The 19,461-nt window shown below is 41.6% G+C and overlaps 1 protein-coding gene across 2 annotated transcripts in view; it reads left to right on the forward strand.

Annotated features, from left to right (window-relative positions):
• The first annotated feature begins 6,144 nt into the window (after positions 1 to 6,144).
• Gdpd4 (glycerophosphodiester phosphodiesterase domain containing 4) overlaps positions 6,145 to 19,461 on the forward strand; it is a 92,770-nt gene continuing 79,453 nt past the window's right edge. The window contains exon 1 of one of the 2 annotated variants that reach the window (XM_005379839.2): positions 6,145 to 6,246. The gene's annotated coding sequence lies outside the window, so the exon portion shown is untranslated. The remainder of the gene's footprint in view (positions 6,247 to 19,461) is intronic. The other variant, XM_005379840.2, reaches the window with a different exon arrangement.

The following is a 19,461-nucleotide window of genomic DNA, read 5'->3' on the forward strand; positions in this document are numbered from 1 at the left end:
GTTCCAGCTCTACTCTTTCAGGCAACATCTCCAAACCTTTCCAAACTCTTCACACAAGCCATTCCTGAAGGCTCTTGAACTGAATGTTCAGGTATAGTCACAGCAACAACTCCACTTCTCTGGTACCAAATTCTGTCTTGGTTACTTTTCTCTCATTGCTGAGGCAAAGTACCTGATCCACAAAATTAAGGAAGGAAAGGGTTTATTTAGCTCACAGTTTGTGGAGGTTTCAGTCCATACTCAGCTGGCTCCAAGACAGGGTGGCACATGGCAGGGGGCAACAGTTCATGGCCACAAAAAGCAGCAAAGACATCAAGAGCAAAAGAGGTGGGCAGAAAGCAGCCTCTTTCCCTCCCATACATTGTATGCAAACTAGGGCAGGAGTAGCACTCATGCCTATAATTCCAACATTGAACCATGAATCAATCATAAACTCTAGAAGCTTGCCCTATGACTGCATGAGGCTTTGGGGGGACATCCAGATACAAACCATAACACTTGCCACTTTGCTGAAATTGTTTATTCATTCTAAAAGTCTTTTGGTTTCATTCTGGATCTTCTGTGTAAAGATGTCATCTGCAAATCAGGATAATTTGATCTCTTCATTTTCTCTGCATAACCCTTTTTTTTCTTTCTCTTGCCTAAGAGTGGGAACATCTGTCTCATTCCTGATTTTAAAGGGAATGCTCTGAATTTTGCCCTATATGGTATGATGTTGATAATTAGGTTTTTCTTAAGTGGATTTTATTGTTTAAGACACAATCCTTATACCTTTCATCAGCTTTTTTTTAATCATAAAAAAATGTTGGATGTTGTCAAAAGCTTTTGCTGCATCTATTGAGATGACCATGTGGGTTTTATCCCATTTATTGATTTATATATGTTGAACTATCCCTGCATCCCTGAGATGAGGTCAACTTGGTCATGATGTATGGTCTTTTTAATAATTTGTTGCACTATGTCTGTAAGTATCTTGTTCAGGATTTTTACAGGTATTCTCATTGAGGAGATTTGGTCCATAGTTTTCTTTATATTGTTGAGTGTTTTTTTTTTTTTTTTTTTGGTTTTGGTATCAGGGTAGTGCTAACTTGAATGGATGAGTTTATCAGTGTTCCTCTCCTTCAATCATGTTATTTATTTATTTATTTATTTATTTATTTATTGTCTTTTTGAGACAGGATCTCACTATGCAGTTCAGGCTGGCCTTGAGCTCACTTTGCTGTCCAGGCTGGTCTCAAACTTGCAATGATCCTCCTGCCTCAGCCTCTTGAGTGTGGGGATTACAGGCATGTGCCACCATGCCCGGCTCAATCATGTAACTTAAAACTTGTTTGTAATATTTTCACCTTTTTTAAATAATGCAGAAAGACTGTGATATGGAGCAATGATGACAAGTAAGCTCAGATGTAGACGATGAGAGAAATAAAAAGGAAGAGAATAGTTCAGAAAAAAAGGAAAGGAGAAAAAAGAGATACTAACAAATGAAAGAAAAAGACAGGATTTGTTGATACTATTTTTGTAGTGGAGCATTGGTGGAGAGGGGGTTTGAGACGTTATTTGTCGAGGTGCGAAAAAGGAAGAAGAGGGAGGGAAGTATATTTAGAGATGGAAGTTATAAGAAGATCAGAACTAATTAATCTGTTGATAGAAAACTTGTGTTTGAATCCCCTATACACAATTTTTGGTGAGGGTTAACCTGGCATGCCCATGAAAGATACTATTTAAACTAAAGCACTAATTAATTCTTTTTTTATTTTAAAGAAAATAAAAAATAACAACATAGACAAAAACAAAATAAAGCAAAACTGATAAAAATGATACAGGGTTTCAAAACAGAATGATAGGAGTTAACAGTGGTTGTTATATTACATATTGTTATCTTCAATGAAGTTGCTCAGATGACCAGATGTAAGAATGGAAGATTGATCAAACCACTAAAGAGAATAAAAAATAGTTAAAAAAACATTAGAAACAGTACAGAGTTTCACTAGACAAGATGTTAGGAATTCACCAATGATTGTTATATTGCATTTTGTTGTCTTCACGTTAATTGTTCAGATTACCAGATATAAGCACATAAAATGGTCAAAAAAATTTAAGCATTAACTGTTCCTTTCAATAAACCATTAGACATCAGCATCAGCAGTACAATTATCCCATATTTTCCCCCTTCTTTCTTTTTTTTTTCTCTCTTCCCTCATCCCAGTTGTTCCTTCCTCTGAGCAATTTCTTTCCCTTTCATAATATCTATTGTATATTTTGGGTTTTATTTACCCTTTCAGGTTCTTACATTAGGGAGACAATACGATGTTTACACATGTGGGTCCAATTTATTTCACTTATGAGTATGGTAAGCACTAATTAATTCTTATTCTCCTTTACACACACACACACACACACACACACACACACACATTCATGTCTGATGAACGGAGAAAAAGAAAAGGAGAACCCCCCCCCCAAAAAAAACACACATATACGAGAAAGAGTAAAAGTCTTTGGTTCTATTTACACAACAGTCAGATTTGACCAGCGTGCTCTTCCCTCTACATTTGTAAGTGGAGAAACTTTTGACTTACAGTGGTCATGGACGGGCTAAGCTCCAGCTCTCTGTGGTTGAGTCCAGGAAGTTTGCTGTGTCTACTGGTACTTGGAAAACTCCTACTATTTCTTTTCTGGGCTTTGAGTGAGTGAGGGAGACTGCGCCTCCTTTCCTCTGCTTGCAGTGCTTTGCTTGGTTTCAGTTGCGCTCCTGTGGGTGTGGCAAGCCAGAGGGATTTTTTGCTTTTTTTGGTTTTTTTTTTTTTTGCCTGTCTTGCGATCAAGTAACTTTAATAGTGTGAGGCTTGCACAGTAGGGTGGGGTAGTGCGACAGGTCAAGCACCCAGTTCCACTGATTTCTGAAGTGGTCATTGTTTTTGTTTTTGTTTGTTTTTGGTGTTTTGAGACAGGGTTTTGCTAGGTCAGATTGGCCTTGAATATTCCATGTAGCCTAAGCTGGCCTCAAACTCCTGGGGATTCTCCTGCCTCAGCCTCCTTAGTGTGAAAGGGCCTATTTGATCTCTGCTCCCTTCCCTCCACAATATCCTTGCACCCTGCAGCTGCCTACCCTTGCTCTTTCTATACCACTCTGAGAGCATACAAGTGCAACCCCCTCTGGCTATGCCACTCCTCTCCAACATTCCACCTGCAGTGAACTCTTTGTCCACATTCCACAGAGTCTCTATCCAACCTGTGGACACAGTGGGTCTTAGGGCTTGGAGAGCTCAGCAGCTTTTGATTGATGGGCACCAGAGTTCCCTTGTGGGCACCAACTTCTGCAGCATTGGGAGAGTGGGCAGTGGCAGGATATCCTCAGGGCCCAGAGCTCATTGGTACTAGTGGACCAATAGGGAAGTGCTGACTTTGCACTGCTCAAGTGTCTCTGTTCCTCTCCTGGATCACACTGGTCACAAATGCTGCCTGCTGCTGCTGCAAGTCACTGAACCACAGCTCTCTCCCTGCCTTGTTCCAGGTCCCTAACCAGGACTGTGTCTCCTTCTTTCTCAAGGACCCACTGGTCCTAACTCCACTGCCCTCTGAATGATTCACTAGGCATCTGTTTCTCTAGTGTTCTGATCTGCAAATATCTCATTTGCCTAGCTCCCCATCCCTGTGAGATGAGAGTTAGGATGGGTGGGCACTGACGTGTGGTATTTGCTAGTGCAGCACCACAGCTGCTACTGCTGTGCTTAGCTTCCTCCCCACTAAGGTTAGATTTTTCCCCAGATGGTGTGTTCTCGGACCTGGGGTGTAAGAAGTGCTGGGATCAAGGCTGGCGCAGCTTTTTTCTCTAACTTCGCTTGGTACTAGAATTTGTCTGGCAGGCTTCTTCTTCAAGTTGCCTTGCCATATTTGAGTCTTTGTTCCCCTCCAACATCCAAGTACCTGCCCCTCCCAGTGAGTGACTGCTGAGTGTCCCATGAGCACTGCTGCCCCTAGTCAGCCATGATGGGAACACAAACAAAAAGTCTATTTTCATTACTAATTTTTAACACCCAAATTTTCATCCTACCACAGAAATTTATTAAGTATATTCTTTGAAATAAAGTGTTCTAACTAGACTTATTTGATCAGCTCTTTGGTATCCTTTTGAGAATTCTGTTCTGCATGCTTTCAGTTTTGTTTGTCTTGCTTGGCGGTGGACATTTAAAATCAGGAATAATAGGACCAGGCCTGTCTTTGCTTAAACCTAGGACCAGCCACTATGCCTCATTTCATTATCTGTTGCTAAGAGAGAAAGAAATCTCTCAAGAAATAGTCAGAATGGAGTTTCAGAAAAATCTGCCTTTTCCATCAGATTATTTAACTCATGGAGTGCTACCTAGTCTCAAGGGTGCCAGTAGCTCAGGGCTGCTATGTTGAGGGTTAAAGGTCTCAGAGTGGAAGTTAGGAGGAAGAGAGTAAGTATTGCAAGGTTCCAGTCTACATTTCTTCCCCTATGCTATCAGCACCCCAGTTCAAACTACCATTCTCCTTTTGGCACAGTGTCATATCCTCCCTCTAGTTACAAAGAGGCACACCCTAGGGAACTCAGCTAGGTCAAAAGAAGAAGCAGCCAGAAAATATACAGTCAGTTTAAGGGCTGAGAGATCTGTAGCTTCCAGGTGTTTATTTAACCAACTAATCAACTGATATGTGGCACGCATTTTAGTAGACATTGTTGATAAAGAGGTGGGTTAGATATAGTCCAGCCAACAGTAAGTAGATTTCAAAACTTCAAGGCTGAGTAGGTAATTATCAATGCAGCTAATATAGTAAGAAGAGGTTTATATAGAGGGAGATTTAGGACACAAAGGAAGGTAGTTAACTGAGTCTGCTGGCGAGAAGTAGGGGTACAAATGAGGAAAGAAGGATTCCTGAGCTGAGTTTCACGCTAAGAAAAGGAGTTAGGCCGATAAAAGCTGGGAGTGGGAAGTGGTTAAGCCTGGCAGTAGGGACAGCGTGAATACAGATACATACAGGTATATGGGAGAAAACAAGAGAGTATAAGAAGTTTGGCTTTACTGGAGTCTCAGTATAAGTGGGAATGGAGGGGAGTGGAGGGAGGCTGAGGCTGAAGAGGAAGTCAGGATCCAATTTTAAAGTTTTACCCTTAGAAATGAATTTTAAGCATAGCCACATTTGCATTTGCAAAAGATCACCAGCTGTTCTTTGAAGGTTTGGGGACAGGTAGAATGGAAGTAAGATTCTCTGGGTGTCTGATGCAATAACTGCTTTAACATAGCAGTGCCAAGAGGGCTGGGATGCGCAGAGATGATTAAGGGCCTAGCGGCCACTGATAAAAAGAACAGTCAAGAGTAGAAGAACACTGATTTCAGAGCTTGTCATTTACTGATTTGGAGCTGCAGGAGATAGCTCAGATTTAAGAGAAAAAAAAATGAATTTATGTTAAAATTTCCTGAGTTTGAGGTGTCTAAAGTTGGATATGCAGATAAGGATGACTAACCTCCCATTGGATATAAGGATCTAGAGGTCAGGAATGGGGCCAGAATAAGAAAAATAGAAGAATAAAAGATTAACCAAACAAAAGCTAATACTGACTTATTCTGGCCTTTCAATATTTGAAAAGTTTTTGGTTTTGTTTCTGTTGTTGTTTGTTTTGGGTTTTGGGTTTTGTTTTTGTTTTATCTTGTAATTTAAAGCAAGCTACAGCCAGGCATGTGGGTGCAAGCCTGTCATCCCAGCTACTCTGAAGACTGAGGCAGGAGGATCACAAGTTTGAGGCCAGCCTGGTCAATTTAGTACCCTGTCCCAAAATTAAAACATTAAAAGGGTTGGGGGAGGTAGGTAGCTGGTCTCTGGGGAAGGAGAAAAGAAAGAGAAGAGAAAAGAAGGGAAGGAAGGCAGGAAGGAGAAGAGAAAAAGAAGGAAAGAGACAGAAAAGAGAGGAAGAAAAGAAAAAGAGAAAGAGGAAAAGAAAGAAAAAAAGGAGGAAGAAAGAAAGGGAAGGAAGGACAAAGTAAAAAAGATTACCGACCTGGGTGCTCTGTGCTAAGGCTGGGTCTGGCTTTCAATTAAGTAGTCTTGCTCTTACCGGCAAAGTCTGTAGCCACGCCCCACAGCGCCTGGCCACGCCCAGGCTGGCACCAGGCCACGCCCAGCGCACGCGACCTTGCACCTCGTGCTCCCTGCGGCACTCGGGTTGACAGTTGCTGGTCATCTCAGATGCGAAATTCAGATTTGCGTTTGGGACTGTGAGTCACTGTAAGTAACAAGTCCAACCTTGTGTTCCCTCCGGAGCATCACCGGAAACAGCAGGTTACATTAGATTAAGAGTCGCAGTTAAGCCTGAGGCACCTTGATGCAGGTCGATCTCTCACCCCTCGCTACAGGCCTGGCAGGGCAGGCGCGGGGAGCGCAGCACGCACCCCAGGCGTTTCCCAAGGCCTGCAGCTGTGAAGGCCTCCTTTATCTGTTTGTCCTCGCCGCCTGTCAGGTGTTTTAACCAACTTTCTAGTTGTCTTTGGCAGAGGAGATTAGTCTACTTATACTCTCTCAGTCCTGACCTCTACCACCAGGTTTTTACTTAACCAAGTAGGCGGGTGGCAGCACCCTGTAATGGAATGGGACAGGGTTTGGGAGACTAGGTTTTGAAGGGAAACCGGTCCAGTTATGGACATACTAACGTTGAGACGCTTGTGAAGAATCCAAGTGGGGGGTTTCAGTAGGCTGATGGATATATGAGTGTAAAAATAAAAGCGCTCTAGAAGGGAAATAATATTGTTCTGCCTCTTAGGATTGAATTTTTATGTGGACTTTGCTACTCTTGGAAGTGCACAGACTCAAAGTAAAGGATCTGTAGGTGTACAAAAACCGATTATGATAGTGATTCTGGTTAGGAAGCTGCCTTTTATTCAGTATCGTCAGTTCAGTCTCCTTCCAGTCTTAGAGCCCTTGTTCACATCTGCCACTGGACACGTCAGTGCATGTGTTTGTATGTTAGTTTCATTATCAACCATTTCCATCGTGATCATTTTTTTTCGATCATTGGTTTTTCTGGCTTTGCGGGGAGGAGGTCCTGGGAATTGAACCCAGGTTCTGGTGCATGCCTCCTAGGTAAGCACTCTGCCCGATAGACCTTCTGGCGTCTTCACATTGGTTTCTGGCTAAGTTGCACTGTTGTCAGAAAATATATTCTTAAAATGTCAGTTCTTTAAAGTTCATGTAAGCCAGTTACATGGCTCAAGATATGATCACCTTTTTTTTCCACTGCAGCCTTGTGCATTCTAGGTAACCACTGCTACTGAGCTACATATCCAGCCCATACAATCACTTTTAATAAATTGTCCTGTGACCATTTGAAAAGAATATATTTTCTGCAGTTAAGTATAATGTTCTATACATGTTAATTAAGACTACCTTGTTCATTGTTAAAGTCATCTCTTCACAGATTTTTTGTCCACTTACTCTGTCCTTTACTGAGAGATGTTCTTCACCATGATTGTGGATTTATTTCTCTTTTACAGACTGTGATTGAGTACCTACAAGATGAAAAAAAATTAAGTCATTTTTCACCATTAGAGAATGACCTTCTTTATCTCCAGTAATGTTTTTTGCCTTAAGGTTTACTTCGTGTGGTGATCACCTGGTGAGGTGGATTGTATCATTTCGCCCCAGTTCTTCATCCTTCTTTTAGTTACACCCTTCATATTGATACCTTTTGCCAGGAAACTTTACTTCTAGAGATTCCCAGCTGTCCCAGTTCTGATGTTTACTTTGGGTTCAATAAGTAACAGATGTTCCTTGAAGCAGGAGTTTGAAATGGGCTTGTACATTGAGATTTGCTTTTATGGACAACTTCCATCACTAGAAGAACATACTTAGTTGGTTAAGGACACATACTGCCGAGTCAGTTTCCCCCAGTCCTGGTAGATGCAGTTAGCCTACATCAAGGCTACAGAACAGCTAGAACATTGAATTCACATGTGTGAGCAGTAAACTATCGTTATACGGTACAGTAGTTGTATTTTTGCCTGTGGTTGATATGTGGCATTATCCTGGCAATAAAATCTAAATACTTATTCAAGAAGTATCTTTTACTCCCCTGCTCCCCGATGGCACTAGGAATGGAAACCAGGGCCTTACACGTGTTAGGCAAGTAGTTTAGCACCGAGTCACATTCCTAGCCCTCTTTTACTCTTCCTTTGCAGTAATTTCAGTCTCAATACACCAAACACTTACAAGAGTATATGGTTGGATCCTGTTATTTTCATAAGGTTAGGCAATTCTTTTGTTTTTAAATTTAAGCATTTAGTCTATTTACATTTAAAGTAATTACTGATGTTTTCATAGGTTTACATTTGGCCACTGTCCCTGTTGCTTGAGTGATTAGGCTTTCTCTGTTTTCCTGGTGTGTATTCCATTTCCACCTTTATCTTGCTTTCCTTTGGGTTATTTTACTTTCTCTAGCTCTACTGAGGCATAATTTGATACAATAACCTTCGCATATTTAAAATATACCATTAAGATTACTCTGGCATAAGGGGTGAATTTGGGAAGGCGAGTCTGATTGCAGAGACTCATTCGGAAGCTACTGAAATACTTGGAGCACTTGAGCTGGGGAAGTGAACAGGAAGTGAAATTAGGAGAATGAGATCATCTCCAAGGGCTCTACTGGATCTATAGATCTTTCATTTCAGGCTTTAAGAGGAGAAACTGAGTAATCCAAAATTGACCATGTTAGGATGAGTTATAGACACCCCAAAGATGTCCACATTGTAATCTTCAGAACCTGTGAATCCCATAGTCTCATCACGTCACGATAAAAAGTATTTTGCAAATATGATTAGGGTAAAATGACCTTAAGGTGGGGGGGTTATACTATTCAGGTTGGTCCAATGTAATAACATAGGCCCTTAAGAGGGAGAGGGGAAGGGTTCAGAATCAAAGAGCAGGAGATCTGATGATGGAAACAGAAGTTGTGAGAGAAGCGCAGACATACACACTCAGAGACAGACAGAAAGACAGACAGAGTGGAAGATGCCACAGTGCCAATTTTGTAGAGGAAGGGGCCAGCATCCAAGGAATGCAAGTGATCTCTAAGAAACTGGGGGAAGCAAGATATTGGGTTGTCCCTTAGGGCCTTCAGAAGCAGTCTTGCTACCACCTTGATTTCTACCCAGTGAAACTCATTTTGAAGTGCTGATCTCTAGCACTGTAAGTTAATAACTTTTTCTAAGCCACTAAGTTTGTGGGCAATTTGTAACAGCAGCAAGAGGAAACTATTACAAGATTTTTTCATAATCCTTTGGTCTATGAGAACATCTTAATTCTTTTGTTTGACTTTTATTGGGTGCCTACTCTGTATCAGTTTTCCATGCTTACCACACATCAGAGAAGATTAAAAAGGCCCTCTCTCCCATGGAACATACTTAGTAAGAGTTGAAGTGAAACAATAAACAGTAAATATATCAAATGAGCAAATTATACAGTCATAGAGAACACAAAAGCCCAAGATGGCTGCAGGTATAATTTAGGCTGTGAAGTGGGGTATCCAGTAGGCAGTGGGTCACCAAGACTCCAGCACAGGTGCATTTATCAATTTCCCGGTGTAAATAACTTATGTAACCACTCTGCCCATATAAGTCTGGTACTGGTGGACAGTCACTGTTGTGTGTGCAGTGGCCGAGAGCCCCAAGAGTGCTTAGACAGATAGGGCAGTGCTGGGTGGCTGGGCAAATACAATGGTGGCTGAAAATAAAGATGTCTAATCCAGTCCATGGCTCTGTGTCTCTTCTTTGGGCTGCGCAAGTATCAAGTGGGCCTCCCCAGTCTGAACTAGTGACAAGACAGTTGGAAGATTGTGACAGGATTTGCCTCAGCCCAGGCTAAGGCAGAAGCCTCATTAAGGGAAAATGGCAACGGGGAGTTGAAAGAAGAGGTATACGCTCCTCATAGATCACGCCCAGAGAGAACGCACGCTGCTGAGATGATGAAGCTCACCAACACAGACAGCTTGGGGGCTGAAGATACCAAGCTGCTTCATTATGGAAAGGCCCGCTGGGTGGTGATACTGACAATGAAAGCAGAGAGCCACAACCCAGCAAGGCCATGGAGGTAAAGAAGGGCGCCAGCGGGCCAGGATGGGGGTAGAGCCCACCTGGAAGGCTTCGGGCCGAGCATGGAGCACACACTGGAGACATGAGTGGGATCAGTCCAGGTTCATGTTAGAACCCCAGACAGCTGCTGCAAGGGAAGCACGGCTTCAGGCCTGAGACCACAGGTTGATCGACTGATGCATGCAGCACCGCGGACAGTCTGGAGAGACTCCAGAGAACAGCCAAACGCTGCACATGGGTGGCAGATATGAACAGAACCGGTGCAAGTTGTACGGGGGCTGAACACGGGACACTTACTGCTAGTGGCAATGGCAGAGGCAGTTGGCCAGTGGGGGTTGGGAGGAACTCCACCGATGCTGCTGGGGCACTGGAACCGGCAGTCACCAGGAGCCAAGAGACAGAGATAACACTGCGAGTGAACCCAAGGCCAGGTGGAGGGGCAGCTGCAGTGCAGTAGGAGCACTGCTGGCAGCGCTGGGAGATAGTAAGGGCTGCAAAAGGAGTGAGGAGTTCAGGCAGTATGGAGGCAGAGGCCCGAACAGACTGGGAGAAAGCGGTCAAAATAGGTGGCCCATACACAGATGTGGATCGACTTCCTCCTGGCAGGCATGGACAGAAAAACGTAACAAACAGCTGAATGATATGCTCTCAACCCTTTGAGGGCAATTACACCCGCTCAACTGTTCCAAAAGCAGGAGGCTCCGCAGCAGAAGTGAACAGCCAGACCTGGCATACACTTGTGAGATGACGTGGCCTCTGTGGATGACGTTGCGCAGGTGTTTTAATTCTGACTAAGGACAAGGCCCAGGTGCCCAGTTAGGGGGGACACCAGAAGACTGCAGCACTCATGTTGAACTTGCTATTCATTGGTCCCCCACAAGTGTTTAATGTGTCAGTGGACAGCAGGGAAGACTGTGGTCTGATTTGTGGTAATCCTGAGAAATTCCTGGGTAAGATGGCCTAGGTAGATGGCTACAGAGGTCGTGCCATCAAACTGAAACTGATGACAGTGACCTTGGGGGTAGGCCCTCTGCCTCCTTGAGTCTATGCCAAGCACGCTTCCCTGTACCTGAGTACTTCCTGGGTGTGGCCGTCCTCCAGGGATTGAGATTGCAAACCCCGATGTTCTCTGCTGAGAGTCAAGAAGATTTTGCCTCCACACAAAAAAGCAGGCAATGGACATTTACTGTGTTGTCACAGGGTTATTTACACAGCCTTACTGTCTACCCTGGACTGATGGCCAGCCCCACAAAGGGTGGTTATTTCATTACATTGATGATGCTATGTTAACCTCCGACTCTCTAGCAGGTCTGGTGGTTTCCGGCAGCCTCTAGAAATACATAGATGAGTTGTCAACAAGGTCAGGGGCCAGGCACCTGTGCTCTCTGTCAAGTTTTTAAAAGTTGTCTGGTTGGGTGGGACAGAGGCTGTTATAACGTGTGGAGGTGTCATCCTACCATAGTGAAACAGAGACTTTACTAGGGCTTCTGAGATATTAGAGAGTTTTTATTTCCCCAATTAGCCCAGATCTTTTTGCCCTTTTTTTACTTAATAAAAAAATAAAATTTCATACCAAAATAATGAGAGAATAACAGTAGTTAATAAATATACCGTGTATCAGCTTCAAAGTAGTAACTCAGCGTGCAAGACAAACCAAAAAGATTCTTGCAAAAAAGAAACAGATAACATAAAACTTTTTTCGGTGAACTAAAATAAACTAGTAATATCAATGAAATGAATTGGCATTTATTAAAATATATTTGAAATGACAGAATATGTAACTTGGGGAAGTATTTGAACTACTATCTATCTTTTCATTTTGGTCTCTGTCGCTTTCTCTGTCTCTCTCTGAAGCCATGTGGTATTTGAGCTCACGTGTCTGACCTTTACTTAACATTATGTTCCCAAGGTGGGTCCATTTACCTATGAATGCCTCAAATTTATCTTTCTTTGTGACACGGGAGTACTCCATTGTGTACAGATACTGCATCTTCCTTATTCATTCATCTGTCGATGGACATATATGCTGTTTCCAAGATCTAGCTATTATAAATTATGCTGCTATAGACATGGATATGCATATATCCATGGACTATGATGGTTTTAACTTTTAGGGAAGATACTTAGAAGGGAATAGTTGGGTCAAATGAAATTTCTATTTTTAAATTCTTGGGAAATCTTCACACTGATTTCCATAATAGTTGTATAGTAAGTCCCTGACTTACAAATAGTCAAATTTTGAACTTTCATAGATATGAACAGACCTTGCTTTATGAACATTCAAAAATGCAAACAAATCATGGAATTAGCTCATGTGTCTACCTTACCATGTTAAGGTAATTATAAAAGTAAAAATAGCTTAATTATGACACTTTTCAGTGTGTCTTTGATTTTTTTATCCTTTACATTGTATATTTGTGTCAAACGGTGTAAGACTTTGTCAGACTTACGAATGACTATGACTTACAAACATTCTCCTGGAAAGGAATTCATAAGTCAGGGACTTACTGTACTAGTTTACAGTCCCATCAACAAGACAGAAGAGTCCCTTTTTCCCCACATCCTCATCAGCATTTTGTTATTATTAGATTTTTTGATGGTAGCCATTCTTTCTGGAGTAAGATGGTATCTTAGTGTAGTTTTAATTTGCATTTCTCCAGTAGCATTTTTCATTTATTTATTGGCCATTTACACTTCTTCTGAGAAGTGTCTGCTCATTTTGGTTGCCTATTTTTAATTGAGTCTTTTATTTTTGGGGGGTTCCTAATGTTTTGAGTTCTTTATATGTTCTAGTTATTAGTCCTCTGTTCATAGAATAGCTGGCAAATTTTTTTCCATTCTTTTTACTCTGTTGGTTGTTTCCTTTGTTGTGCAGAAGCTTTTAATTTGATATGATCTCGTTTGTTGATTCTCAGTATTATTTCTTGTGCCATTGGGATTCTGTTCAGAAAGTCCTTGCCTATGCCTATGTCTTCAAGACTTTTACCTATTTTATCTTTCAGCAGATTGTTTTGTTTTAACATTTAGATCTTTGATTCACTTTGAATTTAGTTTAGCACATGGTGAAATATGTGGGTCTAGACACAATATTCTGCAGGTGGGTATCCATTTTCCCCAGAACCATTTATAGAGGATACCCCAGATCTTAAAATTTTTTTGTTACATGAGTATAAAGGGCATAGCCTGAAATAGGACAAAAGATGCCAAGCAGGTGGATTGAGTGGCAGATACCAAGCATGTATTTGAGTTGGCAAAGAGGTCTATGTAGCAGGCACAAGTCCTGCAGATGTTCAACTCCAGGTACCACTAAAAATTAAGATGTTTGTGTAACCACTGAGGGTTTCAGTTAGGGATTGCGGCAGTGCACAGAATGGCTGCACATGTCTTTGAAACTTCAGTCACAATCATAAAAGGGAGCAGAGGTCTGGTATTATTTCATATGGAAACAGCTAGTAGCCATATATGCAGCCTTGCAGACCTGTGAGTCAATCACCTGAGAAGTCCTTGTGAAGGTGTACACCACCTATGCAGTAGCCAAATGGCCACACTCTTGGGTATCTGTCCCTAGGGTGGGAGTCACTCACATACCAGTGCTGGCCAAAGACAGCATATTTAGAGTAACAGAGTGCTTGGAGCACAAGTCCCCTTTCTGCTGAGTAGAGTGGGTGTGAAGACCGGTGGAGTACTACCAGTACTAACAAGTGCCTGTTATACAGATGGGTCAAGCCGTGGACCCATCGCACATAGACGGCTGTTGTGCAGCCAGAAACAAACACCGTGTGGTCTGAAACAGACACATACAAAACAGCCAATGGACTGAACTGAGACCTACGTGCATGATGACCACCCAAGAAGGGGACCCCCTGACCATATACACTGACAGTTGGGTGGTAAAGGCCTGATGTTAAGGCTTTCTACATGAAAGGTCATGAATTGGAAAATGATCATCAGCCCACACAGGCCATGTAACAAGGCCTATGAGAGGAAGACTGCACAAAAGAGGGCCAGTAGGTAAAATAGGAAGGCCAGGACACAGTCAGCACTGAGGTTGCAAAAAAGACCAGCCTATAAAGTTTTACAGGTTGTGTACTGCACCAAAGTCCAACAAAACAAAACAATCAAGCAAGAGGGCCACTTCCCATTCCCCACATAGGCACTGTCCAAAGCAGTGACAGCCCAGCAGAAAAAAAAGCCCCTGTATTTAGCTCTTTAGAGAGGCCAAGGGGCCTGGGACCAAAAGGGAGACTCAATGAGATATTTAAAACCCTTGGTGAAAAAGGTTGGGTGAAATATACTTGTACGATAGCTTTCTAATGAAAATATTTACTTTAGAGGAATGGAAGCCAGCTGTGCATCATAATAGCTGTGCAGGGGGAGAGGAGGGTGCAGGAAGAGATCTTGTCTACCCATCCGATAGACAAATAGCAAGGGGTATGCACGTGTGTCAAAGTATCAACAGGTGAGTTTTACCCACCTTACTCTCTGTGTTACATTTTTGTGCACTTGTAATTTGTTTTACTAAATATTTTCTTTTGATTTTTCTTGTGGAAGTACCTCAACAACTTACAACTTTGGAAGGAGGTGGACAGTGAGTCATCAGGTGATCATCATCAAACGATGATGATGTGGAACATGTAAGCAGAAGTTGCAAAAGTGAGATGGGCAAGAAATGACAGAGAAGTAGAGAAGGAAGACCTTGATTCAGATGAGGAAAAACACGATAATGTCAATAAGTATTACACTGTTTGACTTGTTGAAATGCTACAAAAATGGTCATGTATACCTGAATGATCCAACATTAGAACTAGGTCAAAAAATATTATTATGTTCTTGCTAGGTGTGAGACCTATTGGACGGAATGCTAACACTATGATTCAGTGTTGAAAACTGGAACAGAGGATATGCTACGAGATGTTGTAAAATACACTAATAATAAAATACAAGTAAAACATTCTACATGCCCCAGTAGTAATACTCAAAAATATATTTATCATGACACATCACTGTCTGAACTAAAAACCTTCATAGGTCTGTTATATGTAGCAGGACTGCATCATTCTAATTGTCAGAATCTCAAGGATTTATGGAGAAGTGATGGATGTGGCACTGAGATTTTTATAACAGAAATGACACTCAAGAGATTTGGTTTCTGTAGTAGATTGACAACTGGTGGTCAATTTATAACCCCAAGCTGAACTGAGTAAGTGATGTGCTGGGGGTGGGAGGCCCACCTGAGGAGTGTTGCCAGCGGCATAAGAGGCAGAACTGGAGATGAAGAAAAAAGGCTGTTGGGCGCTGAGAGAGGCTGTTGAGAGCTGGTAGAAATTGTAAGGAGCTGTTGGCTGTTTTGGAGAAGCTTGTCATGCTGAATTTCCTGATGAACTTGGCTGTTTTCACCCTCCAAGCAGCCCAGGACCTTGTTGGCACTGAAAATAGCCTCAGTTCACTTTGGGGGAGCTCTGGTCCGGCTCACTTTGAGCATCACTTCCTGGCTCTGGAGGGGAAGATGATGTACTGCCAGACTCCTGGAGAAGCTGGCTACATTGGCTTTTCTGATGGGAACTTGGCTTTCCTGATCATCAGAGGAGCTGAGGACCTCACTGTTGCTGAGGATGGCTGTGGTACCTTTCAGGGGAGCTCTGGTTCTTCTGAGTTTTGCTTCTTGGCTCCATTGCAGATCCCTCATCCTGCTAGCACAGATCCTTCATCCTGCTGTCAGAGACTTCCTAGATTCCACCACTGACCTTTGGGCCTTCCTAGTGCAGATCTGTGAGAATGCAGGACTGCATGAGATATTGTATGGGATCTGGGCTTCCAGTTGGACTCATAGGAGGCACTGTTATGAGCTCTAGGTCTTCAGCTGGACTCATGCAGGACATTTCTGGGGGATCCAGGCCCTCGGCTGGATTCTTTGGTCTCCAGCGTCTGGACAGATTTCCTGAACCGTCTTGTATATGATTCTTTGGGTGACTATTATAAATAAGCTATTGTGGCTTTTGGCCATATATTACAAATAAATCTTCCAAATATGGTATAAAAATATATGCCATGGTAGATGTGAAGACATTTTACACCTTGAATTTAGAAATTTATCCTGGTACTCAACCAACAGGTCTTTATTTGTGCAGTAATAAGTGATATGATGGTATGAACAGATTTGCTGCACATATTTCAAAAAGTAACCGAAATGCTACATTCAACAGTTGGTTCACTAGTTACCCATTGATGTTACATTTGCTAAAGGAACCAGTAGACCAGCACAGGAACTATTCACAAGAACAAAGAGGAGATTCCTGAAAAAACATTGCAAGTTCACAATAGAGAAATGTATAATATAATCTTTGGATTTCAGAAAGAGGAAATATTCATTGCCCTCATATATGAGAACAAAAATAAAGCAGCATTGATACTGTCAATATTATACCGTGATGATAAGATTGATACTGAATTCTCAACACAGATGAAGCCAGAAACGGCCACATTTTACAACAAAATGAAAGGCAGAGTAGATGTTGTTGATGGATTATGCAGCAATTACGATGTCTCTGTAAACACAAAGGATTGAATGGTTGTGTTTTACTCAATCCTAAACATGTCAGGTATAAATAGTATCATAGCTTACATAGAAAATAACAAGGGTAAAATATCATAGCAAGATTTTCTTAGAGAAATGGGACTGGAATTGATAAAGGATCAATTACAACAGAGGGAGAACAATATATATTTCCCCAAAGAACTCCACAGAGGAAATTTAGAGCAGCCTGGTGAACAGAATGAAACATCACAAGAACCTCATAGCAAAACAGCAAGAACAGCAAGATGTCAAGTATGTCTTAAAAAAAAGAGGAGAAAAGAAAACACATGTGCTATCCCTGTAAGCGATACTTGTGTATGAAACGTGCTGTTTTCACATGTTAAACCTGCCTTGGGTATCACAATTGAAGTAAAGATTATTTTTGTTGTAGAGTTTTATGTTTATCTTGCTTTTTGTTCATATGGAAACATGTCTGTTGTTATTTGTTAGATTTTGTAAACAAAAAAGTTGTTGAAAATCTTGATGTTTATTATAAACACTCAATGCATATTAAAAATTCAACACTTTTTTGATCTTCTATTTTCATATTAAGTATACATTGTAAAGTATAATAAAACTCATAAAATTAAAATAATTAATTAATAGAAATACTCTTAAAAATTAGACATGGGTGTTATACACCCACCTTATGCTCCTTTTCAGGAAATTTAACCTTACACATGAGGTTGTTTTTCGTGTCCCTGCAGGGTTTCAGAAAGAGCCAGAGAACTAATTTGGTTCCCACCCATGGGTCAGGTAAATGCATGTGCCAACCTGGCTCCCAAAGGTGACTGTATGCATGGGCATAGGGGAAAAAGAGGTGCTACTGACGACACTTGTGTGCTTTCACTGTGGCCTGTAGTGTGTTCTCCTTACACGGTATCGCTGTTGTGACATATGAGTACAAGGATCAGCCCTGTGGGTCCATTATCCACTAAGCAATCACATCAGCAGCCTGAAGGGAGTGGAGTGTAGGGAACATGACAGCCCACATGGCTATGACTACAGTTCAGGCTGTGAAGAGGGATATCCACTAGGTAGTGGGTCAGCAAGACTCCAGTGCAGGTGCATCTGTTGATGGCCTGGTGTAAATAACTCATGCAAGCACTCACCCTGTATAAGGTTGGTACTGCAGACAGTCACTATTGTGTGTGCAGTGACTGAGAGCCGCAAGAGTGGGGCCAATAGGGCAGGTGGGTGGCTGGGCAAATGCCACAGTGGCTGATAGTAAAGATGTCCAATTCAGTCAGAAGCTCTGCCTCCCTCTTTAAGCTTGTGAGGCTGGCCTTGAATTCACTAGGTAGCTCAGCCGCCCTCAGACTTACAGAGATCCTCTTGCCTCAGCCTCCCAAATGGGTCACTGGGGGCATGACCGATAAAGGGTGTATTCTTGTCCCTGGCTTCTCCCTTCTCTCTCTGCTTCCTGCCTGCCATGGATTGAGCAGGTTTCCCCCACCGTCCCCTTCTACCATGTTATCTTTGCTTTGGAGCCCAGAAACCATGGACTGAATCCTCTGAAAACCGTGAGCCAAAATATACTTCTCCTGAAATTGTGGGTGTTGGGCATTTTGCCCAGGCAATGGGAAAATAACTAACACAAAACCTGAACAAAAGCAGCAAGGCTGGAAGCATCCCAACACCTGACTTCAAATCGTACTACAAAACCTTGGTAATGAAAAACAAGCATGGTAAGGGGGCAAAACAAAAAAATGTAGACCAATGAAACAAAATGGAGGACACAGAAACGAGCCTACACAATTACAGTACTGCCACTGATTCTGGGCAAAGTACCCAAAAATATATAGTAGAGAAAAGACAGCTTCTCTTTAACAAGTGGTGCTGGGAAAATGGAATATTCATGTGGCTTTCCACATCTGGGTTATTTTACTTTACCAAATGTCCTCCAGTTTCATACACATTGTGAAAGTGACATAATTCCATTATTTTTGTGGCTGAGTAGTATCCCTTTGTGTGTACACACCACACTTTACATTTTTCCTTGTGTTTGGTGGATAAATAATATACTGTATATATTTATGGGTATAGTAGAGTTTTTTGATATATGTGTATGTAATGGTCAAGGCAATGTAATTAGGATTTTCATTTCATTTATCATTCTACGTGTTGGAAAATTTTGAACTCTAGTTAGTTTGAAATAAATCAGAAGTTCTTGTAGACTATAAGCATGCTGTCGTCTGGAAGATTAGAACTAGTTCCTCATGTTTTCTTTATCTATTCATTAGTTGATAGATACTCCAGTTTATGCCATACCCTGCCTATCATGTATAATTCTGCAATGAACTTTGTATATTCTAGTAATCCCTCATTGGATGAATAATTCACAAATATTTGTTTGATTCTAAGGTTGTCTCTTTATTCTGTTGATTTTTTCTTTCACTGTCATGCTTTTAATTTTAACCTGGTTTTTTTTTTAAAGTAGGTTAAAGTATGTTTCACTTATACATTCAACAGATCTTGCTTTTAAAACTCCAACTAAAAAATCTACCCTTTCAAAATTGAGGCTTTTGGACCACATACATTTAATTTGGTTATTTGTATGTGCGAGTTTGCTGTTTGTTCCATGTGCTCTTTGATCCCTTTCCTCTCTTTTGCTGTCTTCTTTCAGATTAAGTAACATTGATGATTTTATTTATATCCTTTGTGGGCTTTACCCCTTTTATGGGAGATTACTTTGCAGTCTGCCTGTCTGTCTATCTATCTATCTATCTATCTATCATTTATCTATCTATCTGTCATCTATCTATTCTATATCTCTCTCCCCTCTCT

This window comes from Chinchilla lanigera, unplaced genomic scaffold, assembly GCF_000276665.1.
Source record: "Chinchilla lanigera isolate Chin_1 unplaced genomic scaffold, ChiLan1.0 scaffold00013, whole genome shotgun sequence".
Lineage (NCBI taxonomy): Eukaryota > Metazoa > Chordata > Mammalia > Rodentia > Chinchillidae > Chinchilla > Chinchilla lanigera.